The sequence below is a fragment of the Hemibagrus wyckioides genome, linkage group LG14, assembly GCF_019097595.1.
Source record: "Hemibagrus wyckioides isolate EC202008001 linkage group LG14, SWU_Hwy_1.0, whole genome shotgun sequence".
In the NCBI taxonomy this organism is placed as follows: Eukaryota; Metazoa; Chordata; class Actinopteri; order Siluriformes; family Bagridae; genus Hemibagrus; species Hemibagrus wyckioides.
The window spans coordinates 16,581,585-16,592,606 of NC_080723.1; positions in this window are offsets into that span (position 1 = coordinate 16,581,585).

Consider the following 11,022-nt stretch of genomic DNA (forward strand, 5'->3'; position numbering starts at 1 on the left):
TCATCTATCCATGTCACTTCCACCATATGGCAGCTCTTCTCTGATTGGTCTATCCACTGTCATCCATCCTTTGTGCGTGTGAAGGAAATCATGCCTCGCCCATGCAGTAGTCATGGTGATTGAAAGTGATGAAAAGGTTGATGAATGGCTTCCACATTTGCTATGTTCACAAAACTGCTCCCTGAGCATGGCATTAAGGGTACACACATATTTCTACAGTAAATAATAGAGACACATGAACATACATATAGTGTGTGTGTGTGCCACAGGGACTTGTATGGTGAAATGCTTGACATAAATGAAATATAACTGCAAAGGGATAAAATGTACAACATCCATCCATCCATCCATTTTCTGTCCCATTTATCTTATACAGCGTCACAGGGAACCAGGAGCCTAGCCTAAGTGACTTGGGTCAAAAGGTGGGTGACACCCTTACACACGCATTCAAACACTACAGACAATTCAGAGATGCCAGTCAGCTTCAACATATGTTTTTGGACTGGGAGAGGAAACCAGAGTACTAGAAGGAAACCCCGAAAGCACAGGGAGAAAATGTACACAGGAATAAATGCGAATCGAATCCCAAGCCCTGGAGATGAGAGGGAAATTTGCTTTTGCCCCACTTAAAATTACATGTTCTTATACTTAAAATAAAATAGTGTAATAAGTGGCTGTGGTATAAGTGCAACAAAACCACTTCATGTATTATAAATACTAGATTTACTTGAATGGTTATTAACGTGTATGATTTATGAAGATATACTATGCTCATGTCGGTGTGTGTGTATAGGTGAGTGTGTAACTGAGAGTGTATCAGAGAGCAGAACGACATTTGCAGCCCTTTAAACATTTAACATGCAGTGAGATCTCTCAGCCCAAAGGGAGGGCAAAATCATTTTCCTCTGTCAAACACCTACACACCTACACTCCCGAAGAGAGAGCCAGACGGAAGGAGAGACAGAGAGGAACAAAGAAGATGAGATAAACTGAAAGTAACTTCTTGTGCGAGAACTTCAGTATCTCATCCATCCTGCTACAGTAAACTGCACTCGCAGACATTGCAAAGTAACTATAAACAGATAAAAAGCCTGAGTGTAACTGTTGGCAAAGGAGGAATGAAACCCTTGGGATATGTTGTTATAGGAAAATAATCAACTTTAGGGTGGTAATGGTAACTCGTATCATAACACACACACACACACTTACGCAAATTCATGCATAAGGTATACATATACCACATAATCAGAGTATACACATATCCCATTATCACCTCCACAGCACTTTCTCCCAGACTGACTTGATTTGCAGCTTGGAGTGCTGAAAAGACAAAGCAAAGCAATGAAACGTCCTCCTCTTACTGAATTAACCTGTAATCATCAGCAACACACACCACAGCACATGTTTCATGCCATCCCTTTCTTGTTTCTGTTTCACACTTCCTCTGCACATCCCACTACACAAAACAGCAAGTGTGTGCCTACAGAAATGACTGGCGCAGTGTGTGGCGGCTGCACACACCAATTATACACACCTAGAGCAAGTGTCTCTTCAGTTTAATGGCTTCTCCTCAACAGCGCTGATTTTCACAAAAACCTTCCGATAAATTCGAAGCCGAATTTATAGAAAACAGCTCAGTTGGGGCTTTGAGAGGCCCTGCTGCCGTTCCACACTGACACTGACACACACACACACACACACACACGACTACTATAAAGCACTCTTATGTTCAGAGGGCTCTCTATGAGCTGAGTGGCCTGTGGGCTGTTAATTGTTCGGCTACATTCCTTTATGTTCTTCAGCATTCATGCGTTTTACATCTTCAGTCGCCGCCAATGATCTGCAGCTTCATTTAGAACATTCCCACAATTTAATCTGATTTTAATTTCTATAGCTTTGATCTGATGATGTCTGAACTCCAGATTGGAACACTTATGAATATGGTTGACGCCTAAAACTGACACGACAATGTTCTAATAGCGCATCTCCATCTTGTTTAGGTCAAAATGTTTGTATCTAGATTCCGGTTTAACTCAAAGTGGGCGTGGCTTAAAAAAGACTTCAGAAACACTGGAAAAACCCAGATGTAGAAATACAAGCACTGTCAGCATGGTCTCTTTATTCTAACGCACATCTTGATTACTAATTGCAATTCATTTCTTAAAATATCATATAACAAGATTTTAATCTTATCTATAGTTATCTATAATTTTGATAAGTGTTTCAATGACTGTATGTAAATGACAGAAGGTGGAATCCATAAATTATTCATTTATAAATTGTAAAGCTTCATATTATCCACACCAGCTATACCTGAAAATTCTCCTCAGTTTAACGTTTCTGTAGTGTTTTATCGCTGCTGAAATTTTGCTAGATTTTACGGTTCTTAGTAGACCAGAGTTCTACGTAAACATCATTACCTTCCATTATCTTCAAGATATTTTTTAAAGTCTTCTTGAACAGTCCTGTCAAACTGAATCTCACTATACAGAGTAAACAGTAATAATATTCTAGAGCCTACAGTCTGGTTTTTTTCCTGCTGAAGAGAAATGTAAATTTTAAACCCTTTGGATGAACCGCATACAGCACTTCATGTGCTCAACCCTTATCGTTTTGTTCAGAAAATATGATTCACTCTTGTCTTGTTCAGCGGGTCAATATTTAAATCGATGAATCTCCCTCCTATAAACAAGATTTCCCTCCTCTCCTATTCAGTGCTCGAATCAGCAAATCTTTCTGTCATTGATGGTTTTAAACTGTACATTTTTAATGGTTTTAATCTGTTTATAAAACATTTACAAATTGTGTAATTTTAACGCAAGTGGAAGGTTGTAAGTTCAAATACTAGCACTACCAAGCTGCCACTGCTAGAGCCCTAGAGCAAGACCCTTAACCTTCAACTGCTCGACAAAAGTCACTTTGGATAACGGCATGTGCCAAATGCCATAAATGTGTAAAGTGCATTTGGGATTGCGTGTGCATCTATGCCAAACTTGATCCATGCCCTGTGAGTCAATCCTTTCAGTAACAAAGATTTACTCTCGTCTTTAGTGAATCGGTGAATCATTTGGTCAGGGCCAATATTCACATCAATCTCATTTAGAAGAGTCACCGAGTCCCATTTGGAATATTCTCAACCCTTTCAATGCAAAAGTGTGTGTTTGGCTGTGTGAAAAATCATTCATCTAGAAACAGACATCCAAGTGTGTTTAAAAACACACACACACACACACACAAAGCAGCAACAATTATTAGCTATTTTGGCGTACTTAAGCTATTTGTTCATGGCAGCATGACAACAATTCAGCACTGATTATGCCTTCAGATAAGGGTCATTTATGCAAAATATTCAGGAAGTGCGTTATCTGGGAAATGGAAAGGAGAATATGCCATCTAAATCTTTTTGTCTTTGGATACTTAAATATTATTAATATGCATTTGAATAGACTCAAAACATGATTTGTTTTGAATGCATTCCCATATTTCCCATAATAACAATATCCTTTACATCATATTATTAATATAATAATATTCTGACATTCAAACTGGTGATCCAGTGAACCCCAATCCTCCGTATGCCATTTCATCACAGAGCAAAACACATTATAATAATATACCAGTTGTAGCCAAATATAACACTTTAGGCAAAGTCTGTGAAATGTTGTCACCAGAATTACAACCATCACAGCGAGCTTCAGCGCCCACACAGTGTCCATGCTGTTCTTTTATCAGTGTGGGTGGAAAATGGCTGTCATTAGCCTGAAAAGCTCAACAGTGTCACACCATCGGCGTCCAATCAATGATGCAGAGGGAGACGCAGTCATTATAAACAAGCCGGGCAATCACCTCTAACGTTCAGCATGGAGGAATCAATAACCGTAATCTCCACCAGCAGTGTTGCTCAGAGTGAACATTGTCATTGCAGCGAGATCAGGATCTACACAGCTTCAGAGAATAAAGGCCAATCAGTGGGTGATTATTACCGCTGCAGGCTGATGTTCACTTTTGATTTAATCACCAGGTGCAATGCTGGTGTTATTTAATGCTGCAATCTTTTTTTTTATTATTTTTTATTTCAAATGAATTATTGAAGTTGATTTTAGTAAAATTCCTCTGTTGCAAATGAGTCAAAACATCATTTCAAATTCAACTCTATTTTAATAATTGATCCTACGGAGAACGGAAACATTTCACATGCACGCCTTCATCTGCATACAGAGCAGTCATCAATCATGCAGAACGAGACATCATGCACTATTTATGTTACAGCACTTTAATAGCCTCGAGTAACACCTGAATCGATCTTTCAGGGAAAAAAAAAGATAATAAGTAATAATCTGTCCAAACAAGCAGATTATTTCAACCCAGGCCATAGCGCAGCTCTAAATGACAGCCATATCTCAGGTTAAATCCCTTGGAGCACACAACTGTTCATGATGCAGAAATCAGAGATGAACCTCGAGGTCAAAAGTAGCGCTGGATATCAAATGGACTCTATAATTGCCTCGGTTACTACAGAAAACCTTAAAGACCTGGAGATTCATCAAAGTCCCTCAGATTATCAGACTGTACACTGAACTTTATACATAATGCATGAGTAACAGCTCACACACTCAGGTGATGGGTTTCACTCGCTTGTGATAATTTGGTAAAAAGTCTAGTCATTATTAGAGACAGAGGTCACATACAGAAATAATGAAACTTGCTCTTCGCCCTCCCTTCCTTTCACTTCTTCATTCTGTCTCTGTCCTGAGAAAACAGCACAGCTGCTTACTGAATTATTAAAGCTGTTACAAACCTATAAACTGACACATGCACACACACACACACACACATTTAGCTATCCATATATGTGAGGCCTTAGGGATCAGGAAAAGCGGTGACCAGTAGGCATACAATCTGACATTGTTATAGATGCAGTAAATGTCAGAGAGAGAGAGAGAGAGAGAGAGAGAGGGAGAGAGAGAGAGAAATGTCCATGCATTAAAAGGAGGACAAAACGAGGAAGCAACAATTACTGAGTTCGAGTATGTTTGGTTTCAGTCACACACACTTTTAATCTATGATGTATTTCCCAGTATGTATATATTAGGAATATTTAGCCTTTGTGCATCTCAAGAACATGTATAGTATAACCTGTATAGTATAATACTGTTAACAAGTATAATTAACAAGTTAAAAAGACAAAAACATATATAAGACATTAATAGCCTTATGAAAAAATTTTTCTCAAGACCTTAATCATAAAGGCTTCTTGTTCTTCTAAAATTATTCATTGTTTTGATTAAATAACAGTAATTTGTAATTAGTTGAACAGTGTTATTGTGTATTATTATTTGCATTTTTATTACCAAATGACCTTCACATTTTTGGACATTTGAAAGGGAGATGCGATGAGAACGGCAAGTGGCACTTCACGGCATGTAGAGATTGCTGTGTTTGTGGTTCGTTTTCTTTGCGCGTTACGTAACGTTCACATAAATCAAGCGAAAAAAGTGTGACACTGCAGCAGCCCTCAGAAAGCTGGGGTTTGGCTTTAGCCGAGACTGACAGCAGAGCAGAGCTTTTAGTTCAGAGCTTCAGAGCTCAGCTGTGTGTTTTACTGCATTGAATCCACACAGCTCTAAACACAGTGTGTGGGGGGGAACGCAAAACATGGTTTACTGCATTCTCTCTCTCTCTCTCTCTCTCTCTCTCTCTCATCATAGCTCAAATGGTACAATTGGCAAAAATATTTGAATTGTACTAACCTAATCCAAAAAAGTAATGAGAAAAGTTTGATCTGTGCAAAAATAAGCCTCATTTGTTGACTTTTAATTTCATAAGGACCATACTTAGATGATGAGTGTGTGTTTTGTCCAATCTGAATACAATACTCGTTAATGCGCATTTCATTTACAACCTGGTTTAAAGCACTCTAGTGAGAAGTTACAATTTTATATTGTAACCTAGAAGCTTTTCATATTACATGTTATGACAGTCTATTAAGAGCATCGTTTTTATTAGACATCAAATTTAATGACATCTCTCTCTCTCTCTCTCTCTCTCTCTCTCTCTCTCTCTCGTATATCCCTCCTCTAAGAGGTATAATGCCTTTGATTTGCTTAGGAAATTCACTAAAGCGGAGAAGAATCTCATTAAACTCACCATGTAAAACATCCAGATAAGAACACACACAAATACACGTGTTTGTAATGAGAGGCTTTGGAAAGAAGACACCCCACTAGTTCTATCTGAAGGTGCTCTCACCGTTAAATATACCATTACCATAACAAATCTCCCATGCTGCTTTGCGGAGCAGAAATGTCAACTCATTATCAGAGTCTTTCCAGATGCTCCATTGCCTTGATAGAGCAAACCCAATATCCTCCTCTGTACACACACACACACACACACACAAGCAGTATATAGCGATGCCAAAACACTCAGTTTAACCTTCATGCAAAGCAAAAGCTCTCTAACTTTTAGCACCAAACTGTATTAGTATAGTACATATGTGTTTTATGAGCTATTATAAGTTTTAATGAGTATAATAGTTTTATAAACTCTTAAAATATTAGGCTCTTTGTCTGAATGTGTACGATAATAAGGCTATTCAATGGTGTGACAGAAAGACTTTTTAATCCTGAACTTTCCTCTGACGGAATCACAAGCTGACATTATTTATAAGGTACATGTCTTTGAGTTACTGAGATGTAGATTAAATCCATTCAGTTCAAGCAATCAGTCAAATTGGCATTCATTCATTTTCTAAATCTGCTTATCTTACAAAGGATCACAGAGAACCTGGAGAAAATCTCAGGGGACTCGGGGCATAAGCTAGGGAGCCAACCCATCACAGGGTACAATCACACACACACACACACACAGTGGACAATTCAGAGATGTTATTCAGCCTACAAAGCATATCTTTGTACTTAGGGAGGTACTGAGGTTTTGCATTTTGAGATGCTTTTCTGCTCACCACATTTGAAAGGCGTGATTATAGATTTCCAGCCTGATAATTCTCTTCTGAACTCTCACATCAACAAGGTTTATCCTGCAAACTCTCCTCTTACAGGACGTTTTTTAGTTTTACACACCGTTCTGTGTGTAAACTCAATAGACTGGTGTATGTGAATTGTGTGTAAACTGTTGTCTGTAAATACCGACACCCACAGTTAAAGTCAGACAAAAAAAGATCTCAATTTTCCTTTCTGCGGTCTGATGTGAACACTACCTGAACCTTTTGACCTGTATCTCCGTGATTTTATGCATTGCACTGTTGCCATATAATTGGCTGATTAGACAACAGCAAGAATGTGCAGGTGTTGTGCAGCTGTCCCTAATAAAATGAAAAGTGAGTGTATATAACCATATATGAGGTACTAAAAGGTTTTTTACTAGGCTGATTGACAGATCAAACAAGCTAACTGTAAAAGTTACGAGAAGTACAAATGATCTCTGATGCATCCTTCCACACTTTATTTTCCATACACATTCAATAAGAATATAAAACAAGCATCCTCATTTGCACTAAGAACGACACCGACTGTATACCGCTCAGTGCAATGTCATGTATCTGTCCTATAATATACTGTACTGTCTGGTTGCCTTCTGTCTTGGACAAATGCACTTTATGTGGATAGTGTAATTTACATTTTAGCCCATAGTTCTGTGTTGTCTTATGTAGATCTGTGTTTTTAATATAGCACCCAGGGTCCAGAAGGAACGTTGTTTCATTTCACTGTGTACTGCATCAGCTATGCATCCAAATGACAATAAAAGCTTTTCGACTGGAAAAGATTAAAAAAAAATAATGGTGGCTTAGTGGTTAGCACTGTTGCCTCACAGCAAGAAGGTCCTGGGTTCGAACAAGCAGGGGGCTTTCTGTGTGGAGTTTGCATGTTCTCCCCATACCTGCGTGGGTTTACTCCGTGTACCCCGGTTTCCTCCCACAGTCCAAAAACATGTACATTAGGTTGATTGGTAATTCTAAATTGCCCATAGGAGTGAATGTGTGTGGTTGTCTGTCTATATGCGTGGCCCTGTGATGGACTGGTGACCTGTCCAGGGTTTACCCCTGCCTTTTGCCCAATGTGTGCTGGGATAGGCTTCAGCAGATCCCCGTGACCCTAATTAGGAATAAAGCAGGTATAGAAAAAGGATGGATGGATGGATGGATGGATGGTTTGCTGAGTCATGCTATCACTAACTAGTGTCAGCTTTGGGTTACTTAGTCGTGTTATCCAACTGCTTTCCCTATACTCTGACTTATCAGGCACAGCATGAAAGTAATGGTAACTCGAATCTTTCATTTGAAATGTGAATAAGCTGTGAGAGTTGAAGTACGCAACCACAGTTCTTGAATTTAATTGAGTTGAATTACGCCAGGAGGTCTTTTAAGATTAAAAAATATCTCTTTTGATATTTGAATAGAGTCCTGGCCAACGTGGCTCCACCATTACACACTGTTCTTGAGAGTCTACTCTTATCTACTGCTATACAAGGTTTGGCATGATGAAAGTGCATTGTTTTCAGTGGATGTTACTTTTGCTGTCAGTTAGTGTTCAATAAAAATCACTCACCACTGTGCATGTGAGCGTATAACAATAGAGACACAGTGGTACACGCAGGCACACACGCATACACATTATTATGCAGTTTGGTCTGATAAAAAAGTACAATTATTTTACTCTTTCTGAAGTAAGGCGATGCCGAGGTGCCTGTGGCGAACAACACCAACTACTGACATCCCATAATGATCACTCCAGAGGAGCTGCCAATCATCCAACACTCAACCACTCCCAATGAGCATCAAACCAACTTGAGAAGTGAGTGAATATTGTGTGGGTGTGTGTATGTGAGAGAGAGAGAGAGAGAGAGAGAGAGAGAGAGAGAGTCAGAAACATTGTGATTCGCATCTAATAAATTCTGAAGCGTGGGCAACTACATTATACACACATAATTTACATATAAATCACAAATCTGTAATCTACACCATGTACTCAAAATAAATCCAGCTGCCTGTCAAGATTAGATGAGAATCTCTGGTTCAGAAGGCTTTCTTACCCTCAGCTCACGTCCCATTGAAGGACACTCTTTCATTCTCAATCTTTCCATTTTCCATCCTCCACATATTCACAACACATGACCATGAGACGTGAACGGAGGGAACGACAGAGCGAGAAAACAAGAAGGACAACTGAGAGAATGTGACTGCAAGAGCTGCAATAAATTATGTAAAAAAATCCCAGAGATGGTGTGAGAAAGGAGAACATACAGTATTTAGCCTTCAGTCTCCTTCATCACCTGCAAATAATAACAACTCCCTCTTAGTTAATAAAGAGCATCCTGACAAAGAGTTAAGCGTGTGCTCAGAACATCATGTTAGTCATTAGCTGACCGAAATCCCACATCAATTATTAAATGCAAATACTGACACATTGAGACCTTGGAATTGTCCAAAGACATCTGAAGATATTGAAGTGTTGACCCCCAATGTGTTCAAAGTAAATAAATATTTGAGATTTTTATTTATATACTCTTAATTAATAATTAGTGTAACATATTCAGTCCCTGCTCTTACTGCTGTGGCCTCAACTTGATTCCCGGGCAGGAAACTGACCCAGTCACTGTGGGTTTAACTCTCAGTGCTTGTCCAAAGCTCGCATAAAATGAGACTGTTGTGTCAGGAAGGGCATCTGGCATAAAACCTATGCCTAAATCAAATATGTGGATGGAATGATCCAGTGTAGTGACCCTGAACATCCAGCAGTGATGACAACAACAACATACTCAGTGGCTTGTAAAGAATATACAGGGAAAAAATGTTAGAAGAATGTTTAACTTTTAGGTCTTGGTATGTTCACCTTTACACTGTCAGAGGAAAAGAGGTGAAAAGATATGAAAGAAATACAAAGGCAGCTAGGAAGGATGTCAGCATGGCATGCTCCAAATTATGACAGACTGATGCAGAAAATTCAAAGATGAATGGATGGTCCAACACATGTTCATACTTTCTAAAACAGCCACTAAACCACTTTGTCTCATATATTCTGAAACCTTGGCAGTAATTAAAAGCAGCAGTGTGAAGCACCATTATGAGAGAATAGATCTTTTGAGTACAGCAGTCTGAGGTAAGGCCATGCAAATTAACCAACCTGAGAACCCAGTATGAAAGATCCACTGATTCCTCCTCTTCTTTTATGGCCTAAGAACATGCAAGCAAATGTTTACTGAAGATAGTATGGATTGTGTGGTAAAAGTAAACAGTAAACAGCAACAACAGCAAGCCAGATGTAACTCATATTTAGTAGTTGATAAATGATTGGGATTCAGGCCCCAGCACCACCAGGCTGGCACCTCTGGGCAACTAAGCAAGTCCCTCAGTGCACCCCAGCTCCAGGGTTGCCGCACCATGACTGTCCCTGCCCCCAGATCCCAACCTCTAAAGCTGAAGAAAAGAATTCCTGTGCTGCAATGTAACGTGTGGGAATAATAAAAGGCTCCTTCTTCTTCTAACATGAGGACATTAACGAGAATAGAGCTGAAGCAGGTGGTGTCAAGCCACTTGCTATCATAGTGCGAAAAGAGAGAGGAGCATCTTCTCAGGACATCTTCCTCCCATCAGAATTCCTCAGAGGCGGTGAGGCACATGCAAATGACTTATTACTGCACAGCAGTGTAAGATGGCTAAGTAAGCACAGTGTTGAAATGCTTTTGATCTATTTAAAAGGAAACATCAGCTTTTTGTGCTGCTAAAGAGTCAGGCAGCAAGACAATTTTTACCTTTATTGCAAGATGAGAGAAAAATGCATGCTGTTGCTATTTGGTATGCATCATGTCACACCTTAATGAACTCAATTTAAAGCTGCAAGGCAAGAACAAATCCGTTTGTGATCCGATGACAGTCACTCCTTCCAGAGTGAAACTGGAAGGGTTCAAGGAAGTTATTAAAAGAGAGTGTGTGCATTTCCCCAAAGTGCAGAACAGATTCAGGGGTTGTCTGTTATCAGCACAGACACGCTGATAGAGAACTTC